Here is a 20,718-nt window from a genome sequence, read left to right as displayed (position 1 = left end):
TATATTCATTAATATGTGTTGTAGTTTTAATTCAGCTAAATTATCTGGATTACAAAAGTTTAGGAATAAAGTATTTTTTTATGGCTTGGAGGCTGCAATAGGTACTAGGACTCAATCTCTATAATTTCTGTAAGTTTGAGCAATTCGGTATGTGTTCTTAGTATCTCAATGTGACTCACCAGTACAGTCTGTTAGCTGAAGTCCTATCAGGTGCTAAGCTTCTCCGTGCACTACAATGTCTGTATTATATCCTGATGTTCAAGAGTTGGATGCAGGCTGTTGGGTAAAGGGCTCACCAAAATTTTTCCTTTTGTTTTGCTTCTGAACATGGGGAGACAGGACATTTATCCTTTTGATGATAGTGAAGCAGACATTATCACTTCTTTAAATATTGAAGTTATGTACATCTTTGATACATATGTAACTGATTTCAATCTACTGACTATATTTGGGGTATTAAAAGGGCATTGCTACACTCCATTTTCATTTTCCCGGACAGGATAAAATAAAATTATAGTAAAAATATTAAAGACTTAATGGGAGTTGCTACGTTATTGTTGAAGTGTTCATAAAGCAGACATTAAGCACCTTAATTTAGAAAAGCTACTCTCATGACTTTGTTTCTAATCACTTTATATGCACTGTGGATTTTGTGTGGAATTGTTTTTTTTTAAATCTAACCATTTTATATGGGACTTCTTAGTGTCATGCACATTTAGTTTTAGACTTTTTAAATTGCAGTGAAACTGTGGGGGCTTTTTTTAACTGTATATCAATCTGTATTCTTGTTGTCTCTATTTTTATGGTTTTGTAAGTTGACCATAAATACCTGAATTGAAGCATAGTACTCCGAGTCCCTAAATGGGGTACTTACAAAGACTAGTAGAAGCTGTCTCCTCACTTTGGGTAGTTTGTTGCCCCTGAGCATATTGCACTGCTCCTCTCAGAACAGCCCTGAGAGGACTTTGCAAACTTCAAAAAAAACCTCTGTGAGGTCCTACTGCTGTCCTCCCTCTCTTGCACATATACATGACAACATGTTCATCACTGCAGGAAAAAGGGTCAAATTTCTGCCAAATCATTTCTCTTTCTTGTATATCTGTACAATGCAGGGAAGGTATATTCCTCTGAGCCTTCTTCCCTCTTTTTTTTTAGTTTGTTTTTTTTTCCTATTTACCGTTTCTGCCTCTTGATGCAAAAAGGCTTGTATTTTCTTTGCCCTTCCCATTATCCACCTCTTCACACTCAATAGCCAGACCACAATTTGCACTTTAAGTAATCAAATGGACATCTGCTTGGAAAACAATCTGATTATGTGCAAGTAGTCTGAAAAAACAATGTATTGAAATGTAGCAATTTAAAAGGTACACTATTTAAAAACATTCCCTACTTATCTCATTAGGAGTTTGTGCATGTATGCTGAAGAGCAACATGAGGCACTCATGGCATATAGGTGTGTATGTCTGTGTGTATTATATTTCTATTTAACTAGTAACTGGCTTTAATATTTTCATATAAAACGTATGAAAATATGTTTTTCTGATTATCTTATAACTAGTTGGGAAAAAAACCCCACATATTTACCTGTACTGTACTAAATATTATCATAATCTTTGTTAATGGAAAAAATACTCCAGATTTCAGTCAGCTTCTGTGCAGAAGTAGAGAGGGTATTTCATCAAATGTTATTTGGGTAAAAATCAGGTGGGTGTTTTATAAATTAGTTTAATTTTAATTTCTAATTTATCAGTACAATTTCTTTATTACAAAGTCAATACATTTGGAAAAACTATAACTACAGATATATGTGACAATTTGTGAAAGTAGATGACTTAATTAGTATTTTGACTTTATGAATCTGACACTTCTAATATTTCTATTTGTTGTTTTGTTTAAAATCTTCTAGTATGTACATAGCTATGATATACCTATCCACAACCCATTTATAGGTTTTAGGTGTTACTGTGAACTATCCTTGAATATTATTTGGGTAGGACTTTTGTTTGGATATACACAGATATTGATAAATGCCAAAAATCAGTGCTTTAAAAAGATGAACATACTGCATAGAAACTAAACTATGAGTTGAGAAACATAAATGCAAGTAACTGAGCTACTTGTTTGGAAATTGCATCCAAAACGTAAGTTGAATCATGACAATATGTCTTACATGAAATATGTATTCCACTTATGTTAAGGGTTAAACAGTTTTCTTCCTCACAGAGATACTACATAAAATTTTCAAACCTTTTGTGTCAAAAAAGAAATAATATTTTCAAAATCTCTCCATTAAACTTGTTGTTAAATGAAGTAGGGTTCCCTTGGGGTGGCTATTGTACTTTGATTCACTTTCATTACTGAAGTTCAGTTAGGGCCTTGTCCTGAAATGGAATCTCTTTTAAAGTCTCTTAAGACTTTATTGCAAACATATACGTAACTTGTATTTGCACAAGTAGTTCCACTCACCTCAATGGGCTCGTTCCTGAAGACAATATCTATGAACTATTAATGGGTGAAACCTTTAGACTATAAATATTTCAGTGCAATACTTTCTTCATGCCCCTAAACTAGTTCAAGAGAATGCGCGTTCATGTCACAGCACCCGGGCCTAAGCCAAGTTTACTAATATGATTCAATACCTCTGTGTGGAAATCTCTGTTAATAACTGCATTATGACTTTCTGAATGGAAATGCAGACGTTTTGGAGGTAGAATAATGTGATGCAGGCAGTTCACTGCAGTTAAAAGCAGTTCAAAACATGCAGAGACTGTGAAGGCCTTAAAACACTTCAAAATATCTATATGTTTTAAAATAATACAAAATATCTTTCTTGTTAGGTGTCAAATTCCCCTCTATGGGGCGAAGGAGAAGCTTGCCTATAGCAAGGGGATTCCTGACATGTTCTCTAAACAACTTATGACTTGGGCTAGCAGGCTTATTTGATTTATGGAGGTCTTTCATAAACTACACTCTGGCCAGGTGACCTTTCCTTGTTGAAAATGTTAGAAACTGTGTTCTATATACAAAGTATATGTATTATATACACTAAATATACTCAGTGTATATTCACTATTGGTAGACTTCAGATTATTTTTGACATGGAACCAGGCATGTATAAAGAACTCTCTATAGTAATATTTTTATTAAATGCTATCAATAATGTCATGGCTAGATAAGGTAATAGCCCTTATTTTGTATATCTTGTTTAGACAGCTTTCAGCAACATAGACATTAACACATTACCACAGAGAAAAATTGCTAATTAGATCTATTTCATAGGTAGTCTATATTAAAGCATTAAACCTTTAACATTAGTCTAAACATTATTAAAAAATTTTCTAAATTTATTCAAACAATACTTTTTTTCCTGTCAAAGTATATGCCATAGCTATTCTGAACATATTACAGCATAAAATGAAGCTTTAAGGGAAAGGTCACATATTTCTGTGTAGAATTTTTTGTTACGATTATGTGAGTGTGTTGTTTACAGTAAATGAAATCCTTCTGAGGGCTGTTAAGGTTAGGGTGACATTAACTTCAGTGTCTGAAAATCAAGCCCATAGCCAGTAGATAGAGCCACCTCAACAAAAGTGTTTATCCTGTATTCAAATAAGCATCTAAGGTAGGAAGAATAAAATGCTCACTGGAGGTGACCCTCTCCAGTTAAGTGGAACTTAAAGAAGAGGCCAGGTAGACACCTCACTTCCTGCTGACTAGATGGTGAGATGAATTTCTGTATGTTCTGCATGTGGTAACAGTTCATCAAGTACTTGAACAGTCCTTGGAGTCGGAATGGGAATTGGGCATCACTCTACCAGATAAGACTTGAGCTGAACTGTGTTCTCTTCTATGGATCTGGTGCCAATGTGTCCCATGCCTCTCATGAGCTCTGTAATCACCAGTCTACTGAGCAGAAATGACTGTGGTAGAGGATCTGTCTTTCCAGTGTGTGCAAGCCCTGCTTGGAGTGTAGTTTCCAAGTGCTGGGCACTAGAGTAGGGGAATACCTGTTTGAGGTATTATAGTATAAGCAGGGTCGGGAAATACGGTAGTATTCAATGGTGTCGTATTTTGCCCTGTCTTTAGTTTGGACTGCATTATTTTGTCACTTTTTAAACAGTGAATGACACACTGAATAGCCTGTTCCCTTTGTGTGCCTTTGTGTTGCAGCCCCTAGCGAGTGTACACTGGCCTTTTCTACCTGCTGGACAGCAGTAAGTGGCCACTGTCTCAAGCAAGAACTTAGCAGGCAGTGGGAGCTGCTGTCTCACTGGGGGCAGCTGAGTGGTGTAACTCATCAGTGTGTCAGGTGTTGATCTCTGGCTTTGCTGAGGTTGCAGATTCAACAAGGGCAAGGAAGCCTTGCAGATTTCTCCCAGTAGAAGGACCTGTGTAAGGCAGGATGCAACTGAGAAGTTCCTTCTACTGATATATAATAGTTTCCAGTTTTTTGTTGGTTCTTGTAGAAATTGTGGAACAGAATGCTCCATAATGTGCTATGTGTAACTGCCAATCAGCAGTATCTTATCTCCTTGGAGGCAGTGATTTCAGGGCAGGAGCGGTGGTGGGATGGGGGTGGGAAGGGACAAGAATTTAAAAAAAAGAAAAAACAAAGGAGGTAAGACGTAAACATCACAGTTTTCTCACATTAACAAGTTTCTTCATGGTAGAGAGGTAATTTTCCTAACTCAAAACTTGGATTTAGGCTGACTGTCTGATGGAAAGGTTGGCATTCAAATGCCTTTGTCCCATATTAGCCACTGAAGATTGTGTAGCCTTCTTGGCTCCTTATTTTTGATGCATGCTCATATTTACTGGAACGACATATTCAGATATCAAAAAGGGTTAAGTGGCACTTTATCCTAACCATTTAGTTAAATTGTGCATTGCACCATTAGTTTGTAAGATCTGTGTTAAATTTTACTTTACCAAGCTGGCAAAGATAGTACAGGTTTCATAATAGGAGAATGTGGGCTGGAATGCCATGATTTGATTATGCTATTAAAAAGGCCTTTTCCTGTCTTCTCTTCCACCCCCACCACCCTCTACCCCCCCCCTCATCCCCAGCAGTAAAGCTTTGGGGTGCGTTTAGCCCAAGCCTTACTCATACAAGTAGTTCCATCAGAGTGTAGGATGGAGTCCATAATTCATAACACAGTTTGAATCTTTTAGAAATACAAATACAATTCCTTTTGGCTATGAAATACTGAGTTTATTTTTATTAGAAAGCAGTAGGACCTTGAAAAGTGGCTTGGTGGTCTGATTTGGTTTTATATTTATAAAGCATGTATATATGTTTCTATGCAATATAGATCATGGTAGAAAAACAATTTCCTTTTATTTACAAGGCTGTTGAGATTGTCATTGTATTATACATTTTGGTGCACAGAATGTTCATTTTCTTTCAAACGTTATTCATCGAAAGAGGATAATTACGGTGTATTTCACAGTCTGCCAGAAGGAAAATGTATCTTTGAAAAGTTTCATTTCCCTTAAGTTGCTCATTTTCTATAGGAAGACAGAGCTATTAAGTAACATACCCATGACAAAGATTGATTAAAATGGCATAAAGGAATATCTTATCTCTAAGTACAGGGATTTACATGTATAACTCCTATGACATTAAATGCAGTAGGTGAAATTAACTCTAGCTATTGTATAAAAAAAAAGTCTCAGTAAATTGGTTTGTACAGAGAGGTGAGGGTGGGAGGTACGGCATGTTAAGTAGCAACAAGAAGTAGGAAGTTACTTATTGTTTCAGGGTACACCTACAACGTAGCATCCAAATTATCACACCAAGTTCTGCACTGACAGCATTACTGCAATATTCTGCTTGGGCTCACCTTGACCGCTAAATAGTGAAAACATCACCTTGTGATGTGGCCAAGAATCTTGTATTCAGCCAGCTACTTAGAGCAACTCAGGCTCCTCTGCAGCGTTCAAGGTAAATTTAGCCTGGATCTGACTGACCTGGAAAAGGGATATGGCCAAATGTACACCTTGTGCAGGGCCTATGGCACATACCTCAGCACAGGTGTCTGCAGAAGGTTCATGTGATCTGTTCCACAGTACTCCCAGTGCTTAACTTGGCTTTGCTGGGAACCCTTCATAAGTCTTTCACCACATTAACCCAGGTAAATGAGCACTTACCTGTATAACAGCCATTAGTTCAGATGTAAATGACAGGGGTTGTCAATGCAATAACACACACACTAACTGCAGAATTAGTAGCAAATACCATTTTTTGTTGTAGCAAAACTGATCAGCTTACCAAGGCTTTTTTCTTTTTATTTTTATCTTTTTTTTCTCTTTTCCTTTTTCTCCCCCCCTTTTTTTTATTTTTTTTTCTCCATTTCTAGTACTGAAGGCAACAGTTCTACTGCTGTTTATCTGTGTGAAGACTTCTTTTTCATTTGAAAATGCTGTGAAGCTTTGCAGGATGTGAAGCTCTGTAATAACCATCTCATTTGTACATGATAGGAGAAGTTAGTTTGCTTTTCCTGAACTGTTTCCTTGAGTCTTTCCTCCACATTGGTCTTGCTCGGACAATATCTTTGCTACCATGTTTCAACTACCATGTCCAGCTTAGTGGCACAACAGCAGATATAGCAGATGAGTAACTGTTATTTAAAATTTACCATGCCATGCATCAAATATAGATATTTGTACAAGATTAACAGAGACCATAACTCCTTTTGAGGGCAATTCCACTGTGACCAGATTTATATGAATGAATAATAAAGTACCATAGCTTAGGGCAGAATTTCACATCTTTTATATGTTGAAATGCGACTATAAAAAATTAACGAGTCTCAGATTAAAATAATAATTAATAATAATAGTAATGTATGTGTGTATTTTTAAAAATATAAGTTTAATTGACATTTTGGGGTTTGTAATCACATGCCTTTTCCTCTACTTCACCAAGGACTCTATAGAAACAAGTGAATGAATTTTTTAAATTCCTCATTGGATATATTTTCTACACTATATATTGATTTAAGTACACATACATTTTTTTTTTTCATTCTCATGTTTTTGTAGAGGGTTTTTTTTTTCCTACTGCTATGTAGTGGCATGAGTAACAATTATTGCAGAAGTGGAACAGAACAGAAAGTAGCCCCATCTTAGTTATAAAATAACCATATCCTATTATGGTACTTTGATACAGAGTTTTTCTTTAATTAACAAAGTGAAAATATCTGTTACTATCTCAACACAGGTTTTGAGTTTCCTATCAATTTTAAAATTCGTGTGTTTCTCTGCTTCTGAAGTTTTTCAGATATAAATTATTTATAAATATTACTTTTCTTCTGAAAGCTTACAAAAAGTCAGCAATTAACCAACTACAACAGGTGTTTCCTTTCTCAAGGAAAGCAATACATATGATTATTGTAATTTAGGTTTCTATGTGAGTTAAGGAATTGGCCTGTTATTAGAAAACATTGCAAGCACTTGGAAAATGTATAAACTGAATTAGAAAGGTTGGATGAATTTAAGACTGAGACAGGTTTAACCCCTTCAGGCTCTCTTTACAAGTGAATGACTTGATACTTGCATATATGGCTTAGATTTACAGTAACATTTTTTGATTCCAAACATACATTTTTATATTTTGACCTTTGTACAATAAGCTGCAATCACCATTTCACAATATTCAATTTGTGTAATGGCAGACAAGTATTCCATAGGAATACTGGTAGCATATTACTCAGATTGTTTGCTCATTTAACACTGCCCCAGGTGCCAGAATCTTTAGATTAAAGATACAGAAATAAAAATAGAATAGCCTAGCAGATCATTTTTAGTTGCTGTAACACAAAATCATATTCTCTGATACATTCTAGCTATTACTTGTTAATAGAAAATTTCAAGTTCCTTGAGTGTCTGCAAAAGGTGTCAGATTGACAGCAATTTAATTTTGAGTAACAATAGCAGAGACATCTTCAGCACACAGTAGTATTACTAATAAAAAATATGTAAAATATTCTAAAAATGTGGTGATGTGAAGGACCTGGTAAGACCTCAGGTTGTGTGTTTATACATTTGCATTACTTACTAGAAGTAGAATTTACAACAGAAAATTAGTGTTTGTGTATGAAACAGAGAGATGTGGAAAAAAGGAGCATATAATAAAGCAAAGGGTCAAATTCAGTTTGTTATATTAAAAAAGCTGATTTTTTTCTGCTAGTGATGTTTTTTTTCCCCTCACTCTACTAAGACTTGTACTAACCAAAGTGGTCAAATATGTGTATCTATCAATACATATTGGAGTCATGCAAGTATTTTACTAGTGCGTAAATTACTCTGCAATGAGAGAGGGATTTGGGTGGGATTTTTTTCTTACTTACTGTTAAAATCAATTTAAAGATTTCTTTTTTTTCCTCTTTCTCCATTTGTTTTCTAGCACCTGTGGACTGCTAGCAAATATGCTATTAGCAGAATACTGTGTAGCAAAAGCGTGTATCCAACCATACGAACAAAAAGCACTGCTTGATGGTAGCATTGTTTCAGTTGAATATTTACAGAAACCAAGTGTAAGTCTGGCAATTTTGTGCACTTGTGCTGACAATAGTAAAATTAAAGGAGAGGAGGTTTGGTCAAACTATGTCATCTCTGTGACCTGCTCTATTTTTCACCTACTGCCTTTAAATCGTAGCCTCCCTCCTGACACTCTTAAGCATTGCCAGTAAACCACCAGGTTGTTTATAAGAGCACATTGTAAAGTAGTTTGTGTTGGAAAGTATGAGCTGCCCAACAAATTAATGGCATTGTGAGGTGCTGCCTGCTGGGGTGAAAATAAATTGTAAGAAAATATAGGGAGACAGGTAATGGGCACTAGCTATGCTGCACAACACTTCTTAAACTGCTGCTGAATGTGTTCCAATAGATATGGCAATAACTGTCAACAAGATTTACAATACTTTCACATTTACACAGTGAGAGTAGAAAGGTTGAAAGAGTTCTATAATTTTATTTAAAGTTTAGCGCCAACTATTTCTGGACCTACTATTTCCAGGCAACAGGGTCACAAACACACTGCTTATCTTTCATATGTGTCAGTGGGAGGGTTTTTTATTATCATCGGAAGTCCTTGAAATTTGACATAAGAAAAATGGCAATAAAGCAGAGGTATATACTTAATTGTAAAATCCAAGTAGGTACAGATTTTGCCATTTATTGTATATGTTGTGATTTCTGATAATACTAAATCGTGCTGCCTATGTATAGCCCCAGTGGGTGGTTCCTGCAGGCAACACGTTTTCTGGCTGTGCTTCTTTCCCAGATATTGAGAAGGCACAGATTAAAGCCACTGTGTTTGCTTTGTTGTCTCCTTAGCACTGCATTCCATGCTGTAGAAATCTTCGTGAGGCTAATTGAACAATTTTAAAGGTCCACTGTGCAAGGCTCAGGAGTTGTCCCATCATCCTCCTTATCAGTATTCAGACACATATCTTTCCACTTACAATAACCTTCAATAGTTGTTAGCACTGCAGAAATAATAAAATTACAGTCTTGAGCTAAATTTTCTTTTTCTGATTTGCACATCCTCAATGGAACTTGTAAATACCTTCTATGTGTGTTATTTTATAATGAAAACTCTGGTTGCTAGTTAAGTAACTTCATCTCATCAGAAGGCTTGCTTATGTTTTTCAGTGGCTTCAGCTGCCAACCATTAAGAAGCCTTCTTTAAAATACGGACTAAAGAGCCATGGATTTGCAATAGATTACAGATGATATTTGTGTACCTTTTTTTTAGTTTCTTGTGGATCTAATATACTATTGAATTCAGAAAAATAAGTTATATCCTTAAAAAAAAAGAAGTAATTATAGAATCCAGTAAATAATCTGAGGCTGACCAAACCATTCCTTGTATTGCTTTATATTCTATCAACCATATGAACAAATTGGCAGTTAGTGATTATTATTTATTTTTTCTGTGATAACATCCAAAGGTCTCAGACACTAGGAGCTTTATAAACACAGATCAAATGAACATTTCCTACTTGAAGTATCAGAAACCCAAAGGATAATTTAGGTTGGAAGGAACCTTAACAGGTCATCTAGATCAGCTCTCTCTGCTCAAAGCAGGTCTAATTGATCAGGTTGCTCAAGGGCTTGTCTAGAACTTGCGCTCTAAAATGTCTAAGAATTTATGATCTAAAGTTCATTTGCTAAAATCTAAGGGCTTGGTTGTTGAATGCAAGGAAGAAGTCCAATTTCAAACTGCATGTGTGTGGCAGTCAGTATGTAATTTTTTTTACTTTCATCTTATTCATTCGATCATAACATTAGCTGACCCAATAGTCTTATCCTAGATGCTCCCAGTTCTTTCTAAAAAATAAGAGATCTCTACTGGAGACTTACCTTTTGGAAAAGGCCTTAGAATACCCACCCATGAGCAAAATCAGCAGTGTCACGTGAAACCGCAGAGGAAGTGTCACCTCTACTGGAAAATAGCACACTGGAATTGATCCTCTCATTACTTTTTCTGATCAATGTTCCCTGCCTTTTTATTTAATCTAAAGTTTGTAAACAACCCTTTTTGGCTGCTTCAAGCGGAGTCCCAATATGTTCTTCAGTTCCTTACAGACCTGGTCAGCCCATTGATGGTCAATGTGGAGGCACATATTGAATTTTAAGTTTGCGTTTAAAACCATTTAGAGCCAATTGAACTTAGGGGAGTTCTCAAACCCATAATATCTTCTAGAAAGCCTCCCTTCCATTTATCTGGACTCTAGATATAGTTGAGAATACAATTTTCCCTTCTAAAGTATTTAATTTCTGCTTATTGACCTTCTACTTTGTGTTTCTTTTGATTTCCGTTCTATTTTATTGTGAGAAAATGGTTTAAAGTTTAGGACCTCTGGATCCCAAAAAAGTTACAGACCTGTAAAAATAATGGTAAAAAGCTTCCTGGAATGCAAATGGCATCATATTTACATGACCTTCTACAGACAGTAAAAAGTTTCTCATATGTTGCATTTTCTCTAGGCTGTGTGGAAAAAAATTATTCACAATCCAAGTTTTTACATTTATTCTGATAGAAATTCAAGAGTCACAGAGTGTTCTGAGTTGGAAGGGATCATCGAGTCCAGCTCTGAAGCTTCTCCAGGGATCAAACCCGTGACCTTGGCATTATTAGCGCCATGCTCTAACCAACTGAGCTAATCTCAGTTATTCTTTGCCACTTTGTGAATGTTTGGAACCATTACCAAAGAACTGATAAAATGGATGATTAAGTCTTTAGAGCATGAAAAAGTTATGTTAGTAAGAAACAATCAGCAATTTTTGTTATAACATCGGAAATAATAATAAGATGTAGACACTTTGAGAATTACTGAGTAAGACGTAATCAGAAGACATTTAAAACATCACAAAAGTAATTGCTGTATAATTAATTGGAATGATGGAGTTGATTAATCTAACTCTGCCTGAGGCAATTTATTAAACTATCATTTTCTACAGGTAAAAATCTGTATGGTTAGTCCCATATATACAGATAATATTTTTCAGCTATAAAATTGCAACTCAATTATCAAAGTATATAGAGATACTTATTTAGGAATCAATTAATGTGGAGATAAATAATGTTTATTTTTAATATTTTCAGCCTACAGGTCCTTTTTTATAGTGAGACACAAAGACTTAGTTCAAATATCACTGTGATGAGGTCACTCTGTTTGTTTACATATGTGTCAAGGTTTGCAAAACTATGTCTGATGAGTACCTAAGCTCTAGCTGGGTGTAAGGCAGCATACTACTAAATTTCTTTGCAGTAACTTATATTTTAATGTAAGAGTCAACCCAATATTAACATAAAAAACAAGGAAAAAATTTCTACATTACAGACACCTACTGGAGGGAGGAAATCATGATATGTACCTGCAATATATATTTTCAGTTTTCCAGTGTATGAATTTTTTGCTTATATGGTATCAAAAGAATTGTTTGAATACAAGGAATTAGGAGCTCACTTTGATCAGACCTCTATGAAATAATTTCTCCTTCTTGAAGGGAAGAACACTGAACATCAAATTTAACATTGCTTGCTATGATAATAATTTTAAAACATAGGTATTTATAATGATTGAAATTAAGATCATCTGCTAATTACTGTATTGAGTGGTGACCCCTACTAAAGCATTTCATTGTATTGCTGCAGTATCGTCTCAGAGTTGTGATTCCTGAATAGATGAAAAAGTCAGTTTAATAAAGACAAACAAAAAGGATTGCAGTGCAGCATATAAAAATCCCAAATATTTTATCCCAGCTAGAAAAACTACTGTTGTGTTTCTTGTATTTTATTCACCTCATAGAGAACGCAGATGAATGACTGATAAGGTTTTCCTACCTGGGCATCTCTCTTTGACCACACTAAAACTCCTTGGGAAGGAGTCTAAAGCAGCTTTTATTGACCTTCTGCTCTGAGCTGCTGAGGCTACTTGCTGAGATCTGTGTAATAAGCAGAATATTGCTGGTCTTTCTTTCTTCAGACATGTTCTTACTACCTCTATTCTGAGTACGAATATTTTACATCATCTACATAACTGCATTGATCCAGTAATATTTTTTTTTTATTACTTCCTTCTCATGAGTCCACCTTTATGAAGTACTGTCTACTTTGCTAAATTATTTTAACATGTTGTGTCTTGTATTCTATGTTGAGTTATGAAGTAGTCAATTGTCAGAAAATTCATGGCAATTTGTTGGCAGTACCAGAAGAGAGACAGATCAGAAGGGCTTTGACCATGTTTATCTAAGTCAGGTTTAATTTCCTTTTGTATAGCCAAAGTTTTGTGGGTGAGATGGCAATTGTTTGTTTGAATGATTAGAGGTAATGTAAAAGTTTACTTTTACATTACTTTAACTCAGACAGAGTCAAAGGATATCACTGGTATAAAACTAGTACTATATTTACGAATTCTTTTTTGTCTTTCTTTAGATCACATTACTGAGTATGACTCTTATTTTTATTATTGAAAAAATAGAAAAAGAGATATTTTATAAAACTGATGGGGCTAAAAGTATGCTTAATGGCATATTGTCTGTTTAAAACATCATCCAAAATGCTGTTAGGACTGCCTATACCAAATGGGCAATATGTCTGTTTAGTGCCTTAGAGTTCAGAAGTTATTTCTTTACAAGCTAACTAGAATATTTTATAAAATCTATTTTGAATAACTTGAAAAATGTTTGAAATACTATGCCTTGTCAAAATCTGAAAAAAATCTCTAAATTGTCAGACATTTCTTGAGGGTAATATCAAGCCTTTGGGTGGCTTTGAGAGACAGGTAGTTAAAGAAAATTTCTCTTGGCAGTTGGCTTATGGAAAGAGATTTGTTCTACTGGGGAAATGAAAGAATGAAAGAACTGTGTTAAAACAAAAGCTAATAGGAGAGAAGATGGCCTTTTAGCTTTAAAAGTGGAGGAACTACTTGCAAGAACTTGAAAGAGAGTGTGACATTGTGACCAGTGAATTCAAAAAATCACTAGATTCCTTTCATTGTACATGCATTAAATATCTTTTGGTCTAGGCCACATGTTTGATTTTCTCTCTTTTTTTTTTTAAGGGATTTGGGGATCTTCTTAACATATGTTCCATCGTTATAGGAATCTGACAGACCTGTGAAGTTTATGACAAGTCTTGCCAATGTGAGCTGCTAGATAATTGACAAAATGTTGCTAGATAATTGAAAAAGAAAAATCCATTTAACTAACATATATTACTTGTAGAGCATGGTAGATGACACTGTTACATATCTAGCAACAAAAGGTGGCAGAGCATGTGAAGTGGCATAGCTAGGTTATTTTGGCAGGAAGTCAGATGAGTGTGTATTTCTGCTCCTTAATAGAAAATGCTTCCTGCTATATAAGACCCCAAAAAGGCATTACATACCACTAAGATATTGCTGTTGTGATGGGTTTGCACAATGATAGTTCTGCTGCAGGATTTATGCTGTAAAGTATGTGTGTTTACAGTGGCTCTGTTTCCAGTGTAATCTTGAAAGCTGCCCTAATCTGAAAAGTTAATTAAACCAGTAAACAAAGTAAATCTCTTAATTCAGTGTTATGAAGCATGTGTGTTTGTTGTGCATCAGTTGAAAATTTCCCAAGTATTTAGTAAACACCTGTGCAATCAAAGGATACTTACTAATGAGTATAGTAGCCTACCCTTATGTGTGTAACAACTTTTAAATGTAAACATTGGTTCCCAGTAGTCTCTACTAATGCAGTCTTCTTAGTAATTTAGATTTTGTGCATTAAACCAACTGCATCTAGAGATCACCCATCGTCATCTGTCAATGGCTACTTTTTCTCTTCTTTGACTTCCCTGACCTCCCACAGCAGCTGTTCGTACAGTGATTATCATCTAGTGGAGCATGCTTCTGTAAAACAAGCTTGCATTTTTAAAATAGGCATGTTAATTTGGTGTATACTTTCATTTTAAAAGAATAAATTTAAAATTTGGAGAGAAGATTGAGAAAAAGAAGTTATTTTAAAGCAATTGTTTACTTTATTATGGTATTTACATATCCCCATTTCACCCACCCATAATAAAATACTTTCTAATTGGCACGAGTTCAGCCCGCTCAGAATTGGTACATAAATACAGAACTGCATAGCTAACAGTTTCATTTAGAGGACCACACACAGTTGTTGCACATGTGAGGGAAGCAAGCTGACAGATGTCCACATCCCCTGGCTCTAAGAATAATAATAACCCTCCAACCTAACAGACTGCAAGCAGGAAAGGCTCTTGGAGCACTGTCACCTTTTCCCCCCACTGAGAACCAAGTACATTCTTGCAACTTTTTACATGATTTTTCCCTAGTCCTTTACATGATTTTTCCCCCTACCTAGAGGTAGAAGCTACGTATCTAAGTGGCTTATAATAAAATTCCCCTTAGGAGAGGAGATTAATTTGTGTTTCTTTATTATACAAAAATAGTGTCACTTTTCTCTAAAATAATAAAACCTTGAAAGTCATCTCAATCTCCTGGAGGCAAGAATAAAAAGTGGGTATTCTTCCACACCACAAGGAAGACTGATGTGATGGTTCAGTAGTCATCTGGAATTAGTAGGTAAAGTACTTGTCCCTCCACCCTGCTTCACAGAAGACCTGATTTATTTTGCCCCACATGTAGTCTGCACCAAGGTCTCGAGGTCTTTTTGAAAGCTTGGATTTCAGTAAGAAGGTTCTAATTTTTGATTCTCCTGGTTGCGGAAAATTACCTGACTGAAACTTAAAGACTCAAAAATTAGAAGGAAAAAAAAAAGAATTATATTTCTTTTGAGAAAAAAAAATCTCATGACTATGGGATATTACTCCTAAGTTTTTACTGCCTGAAACTAGTGGCACTATCAATTTTTGCCACCCATTATAAGGAAAAATAGCAAAAGCAGAATGTAGGTATTTGTAAGAGAAGCAATACATTATTTACAACTAAAAGTTCCTAAACTCAAAAATTAGAAATACTGTGGTAATTGAAAGTTAAGAACATGTAAAAAATGTGTGCTTTCACCTGAGGTGTTCCTTCAATTTTTCCCTGACATGCTGAGTAGATTTTGAAATCTGCGTCACTGCATGAGATACTCAGAAAGAAATGTTTGTGTAGGAAGAGTCATGGTCTTTTAATTACAGACTCTGTTTACACTAATATCAGAGCCATCAGCAACTGCATCCATGCAGTGTCAGCAGTAATTAGCACCGAATATATAGGCCTCTACTCGGGAAGAATTGCTGAATGTATGATTTAGCAGCACTGGAATTGCTCCCACACTATCCCACACAATAGCAATTTTAATATGAACTACAAGTCTCTAAAAAGGAGTTGCTGTTTAAGTCTAGATCCTAGCTTACTCTGTGCTAACCTTCCCAAGAAGACAAGACCAGAGTTAGTGGAATACTGAAGGTAAGAGACATATGAACGGTATAGTGCAGCAGCAAATCTCATTTGACATGAAAATTTTGGTCCTGGCACTTTTGATCAAGGTGCTGACGTAAGAGTGCTTCAGTGGACTCATTTCTGACTTGCAGTGCAGCTTCAGTTATTGTAATGGAGGCTTAAACCCTCTACGTTGAAGAATATTGCAAGTTTAGTATCACAAGTTACTTGGACTAACTTGGTTGCACAGATTTATGCCAGCCTATTCTTCAAAAGTGGGTGTTCCCCCTTCAGTGCTAAATACATCTCTGCAACATTTGTTTACTTGGTCATTGGTATTCAAATCTGAGTTTCTTCTTAAACCAAAATCCTCCATCTTCTTAGTAGCATGCAGAACATAGTCCCAAAACCACAAGGGGCGTAAATTCATTTTTATTTTATTTTTAAATAATGGAGCCTTTATGCATTCTGAGATGAACCTCCTGCCTTCAGCTGGAGGTTTCTCCTCTTCCCTCAGTAAGGGGGTTTTGGGTGCAGAAGGCTCACTGAAATATGGGTGAAAATTGTAAATAATTAAAAAAAATACCATACATTCTAAAATCTCCTGCTCCTTGCTGAATTTGTTTTGGCATGCAGAGACACTAATGCACCTGTGGAGAGAATGTTCTCTGTAATGGATGACATCTGGTTTGAAGACAAAAGTGGAATGTCAGTAGACATAGTTAAGGGAATGACAGTGGTAAGAGCCAGTCTTGCTGGTAACTGCAAAGAGGTCTCGGAACAACTGTTTGAAACACACACAGCTTCCTCAGAAAACTCTGCATATATATCTAAAATATCTGCAAACTGCTTACAGACATGTTTAAAAAAACACCTTTTTTTGTTAGAAAGATCTGCCTTAAGTTTCTAAGATGTTTTAGAAGCAGTCTTGAAACAAACTTTCATTTCCAATAGTGTGTATAAAAACAGCACATCTGTTCATAGAGGCAAAATTCTGCAGTCTGTATCATTTCTCATTTAGACAAAAGTAAGGATAAACTTTCTTGAGATTTTTTGATAATTTTTGAAATATTTTTTTTGGTTCTATGTTAAATTTAGCTACAGTAAGTCCAAAGTTGTTCAGCCTTATGTAGCCTTAATTTCTGTTGGATTATTGACTGCATGTATGATTAAACACATGCACAGTCCACTTAAAATTAGCTTATTGATGAGCTTTGAAAGTCTTGATTAAAATTTGTTTAATAGTTTGACCCAAAATTAAGATATGAAGTCAGGTTAATGCTTAACTCTTACAAAAATTCCTTAATTCCCTGGGAATTTCTCAGAAATCATCCCCTCTTTGTACAGATACTGATATTTGAAGACAGGACATGATCCGTATATGTATACTTAAATGTGTAGGAATCAAATTATTATTTATCTCTGCTTCTAAGGATCCTACCTAAAAGGAATAGCTCCTAATTTGCACTGATGGTACTCCTTTTAACTGCATGCCTTATTGTTAGAAATAAACACAAAAACCATATATTCCATTCATTTTTATAGTGAATGCCGTGTAGTTCTTTTAGAAAGCAAGTAGAAAATACTTACACTACTTTGTTGTATGTGATTGACAGTTCTTTCCTACCACCTGTTTAAAGAGCAAGCAAAAATCTCTTGCTAATTACACTTCAAATTCTGTGTAAGACCTAGGTAGAGAAAAACTGTAAAAGAAAAGTAATAGTGGAAATTGAAGAAGACAAGTAGACTTTTTTAATTGTACAGTCTAGATCTTGCAAACCTTGGCATAGAAATCAGTTCTCATGTTCATCACACTTACCTTTCAACGGTAGCTGCACCATAGCTGTCTGCCCAACCAGGACATGGTTCCTCTTGTGCTCCTGAGGTAGGTGTTTGAAGCAGATCAGATGTATCAGATTATAGTCATGTCTGTTATTCAGACTTATAGTCATGAATAACTGGAATTAATTATCCACAGGAATATTGGCCCCAGAAATATTTGTTAACCTGTAGTTGATGAAAAAGATGTCCCAATAGCCCACTCACCAATGCAGCTGTGATAGGACAGTCTAAAAGGGGCACAAGATAAACCTGAAGGGCTTTGCTGTGGTAATCCTTCTTCCTACTGTCTACCAGTTTCCTTAATGTGTCAATATTTCATTTACATTTGTGTAACCATTCTCTGAAGGGAATACTAATAAAGCCTCCAGATGCTAAAATCGTTTTGAGTTACTTCTGTGTGGGCGAGTCAATGTGACTCAAACCAGGTGAGAGACTTGGCTGAATGAGTCCACGATAGATGCTGAGTTTTCCAGCAGCTGTCCCAGAAATTTCTGGCCTCACAGCTGTTTGTATGCACCCATAAACTGAAGACAGACCACGAGGAGCAGGTGGGGAGCAAAGCAACTGTAGCTGGGGTAGCCAGACTGAGTAGAACAGCCTTCACTATACAGTGGATCAATATGCTGCAGAGCTCCTTGGTAATGACTAAGAGTTTTTGGTGGCTGTGTTTTTAAAGATATGTTCCTTCTGCAGTAAGATCAAGAGATTCTGTTCTGTTTCCAAAAGCAGCAAATCTCTGTGATCATTTGTAAAGATTTTTCTTTTTTAACAGAAAATGGTAAGTATGGCCCAGGTATATCTATTTGAAGGCACTGTGGTTTTTGTTCCTACAGCTATGTATATATATAGATGTAGCAATGCTAATATGATTTAGGGAAAGAAATGTACTTTAGGACCAATTGTGATAATGAGAAAAGCATTATGTGAAGGTGGATGTAAACATGAGTTTCTTCCTCTCAGGTCTACAGGAGTGTCAATATATAATTTGTGCAAACTAGCATGTGAAATATTTGAAAATATAAGACCCAATATACCTGTGAAACATTCAGCATTCTAAAGGAGATCAGAGTAGAAATAGCATTACATAAGTGACTATTTATTTTTTTCAGTGGAGATATGTTTTTTAATATCATTACTAGCAGGCAAATAAAATATTTGTAAGTTTATTTGTCTGCATCTGGAAGGCTACACTCACTCATTCGAGTAGGCCAAGAGCTCTCAATTGTTTGGACTAGGGGAGACTAAGAAGTTGTATTTAAGTGCTGGCAAATTGAATCATTCAACAGCGTTTATTATTTTGTCCCTTTATTAAGTGCAAAAAGTATAAAGCATAATAAGCAGCTACAGCTCATAAATAAATTATTTATGCTATTCATAACCTTTTTAGTAACAGGCAGATTTCCAACACAGTGATTTACAGGTGTTCTTCAAGAAATCTAATCAAAGTATCTCTTGTTTTGAATAAGCCTCTACACGAACAAACAATGAATAGGCCATTTTGTTTAGTTTACCTATTTTTTTTTTGAGTCCCAAGAAACTTAGATGCCAGGTATATAAATATACATCTTTGGTTTTAAGGAAAAAAATATTTTAAGGATCAGAATCTTCCAGCCTGTTAACAACCAATATGTGATATTAATGGTCAAATTTCAGAGTATTAATGAGGCTTCTAATATCAGTCAGGAAATTAGATATTAATAATGGACCTGAATCTAACCCAGTGAAATACTCCAGAGCTTTGAATGCATTCACATTCTGACCTGAATAGGAGAGAAACAGCTTATGTCACCAAGCGAACAGTCCAGTGAAGTCACTCATGTACAGGACAGCCTCCACATGGCAGCCTAATATTTCAGGTATCCCCCAAAGTAAACTCTTTCCACATCTGACTTCTGCTGACAAAGCAAGGCAGGTAACTTTCCAGATGTTTTCAGACCAGTGTGTCTGCGAGGAAGGACAAGTGGAAAGGACTCTTTCTGTGCAAAATATATACTTGAAAAACACCTAAACTAAACAGGTAACTGAAACAGTATAGTGTATACTGTTAGTGTTTTATATGTTATTAGTCATGGAAGATATTCATAGACCAAAACGAAAAATTATGTTTTCCTGAAGCCACTGTGAACGAACTTGTGTGTCAAACAATTTGATTTGTGAGTTTCTCCGTTATTTTCTATCAAGGGCTACAGCCCATTCTCATTTTCATGATAGCATCTCATTTTTATTGGTTTACAAAGACTCCAATGCATAAAATCCCCAAGAGAGTCATAGCAGGCTTGAGTTTAGTAGTAGTTATAAAATATACTGGAAATAACTATTTCCAGTAATTGAATACATTGCCTTGGTCTTTGGGTTCCAAAAGAAGTCTTAAGAAAACTGTTTTCCTACAGGCTATACTTTACTTTCACCAGTCTCTAAGCTGGTCATATAAAGTAGCTTTCTTTCACATCTTAGCACTTTGCAGTAAAAGCCATGATAATTTTTGTCTGTTTTTGTTTAAATGATAGACCTCCTAACTCTCAGTATATAAAGCTGTATTTCTTCTCCAGAATAAGATGAAACCTTTGGGAGGAAATGTGTTTGTTTGGATAGTGCATGGAAGGATGGAGGGTGAAAGACAGTCCAGATCCACGTGTAACACATAGTGCTCTCCTGGGGCTTGTTACCGAAGGTAAATATATCGTGATTATAAGAACTAGCAAAATTCAGGTTGCACTTTGACAGACTCAGTCGTGTTTCATGCTCTCAGATGAAAAACCCTTCCCATTCAAATTAATTCATAAGACACTGATGATCCATATACCTCTTTAGTCTATATTACGTACTGTACCTCCATACAAGTCTGATTTGACTGGATCAAGTTTAGCAAAAAACAAAATGATTATCCATATATACAAGCAATCTGAATAACTGGCAGAACTCTAACCCTGAATCTTGTTTGATTTCTCTCACATGCATAACATTCAGTGATCTAGATCCAAACTAC

At 35.5% G+C, this 20,718-nt stretch overlaps 1 protein-coding gene across 8 annotated transcripts in view; it reads left to right on the top strand.

Annotated features, from left to right (window-relative positions):
* DGKB (diacylglycerol kinase beta) overlaps positions 1-20,718 on the top strand; it is a 394,620-nt gene that overhangs the window by 319,923 nt on the left and 53,979 nt on the right. The gene's annotated exons all lie outside the window — the stretch shown is intronic.

Source organism: Neopelma chrysocephalum, unplaced genomic scaffold (genome assembly GCF_003984885.1).
Source record: "Neopelma chrysocephalum unplaced genomic scaffold, ASM398488v2 Primary Assembly neopelma1_67, whole genome shotgun sequence".
Lineage (NCBI taxonomy): Eukaryota > Metazoa > Chordata > Aves > Passeriformes > Pipridae > Neopelma > Neopelma chrysocephalum.
The sequence above is the reverse complement of the archived record's forward strand: the minus strand, read 5'-3'. Positions and strand labels throughout refer to the sequence as shown.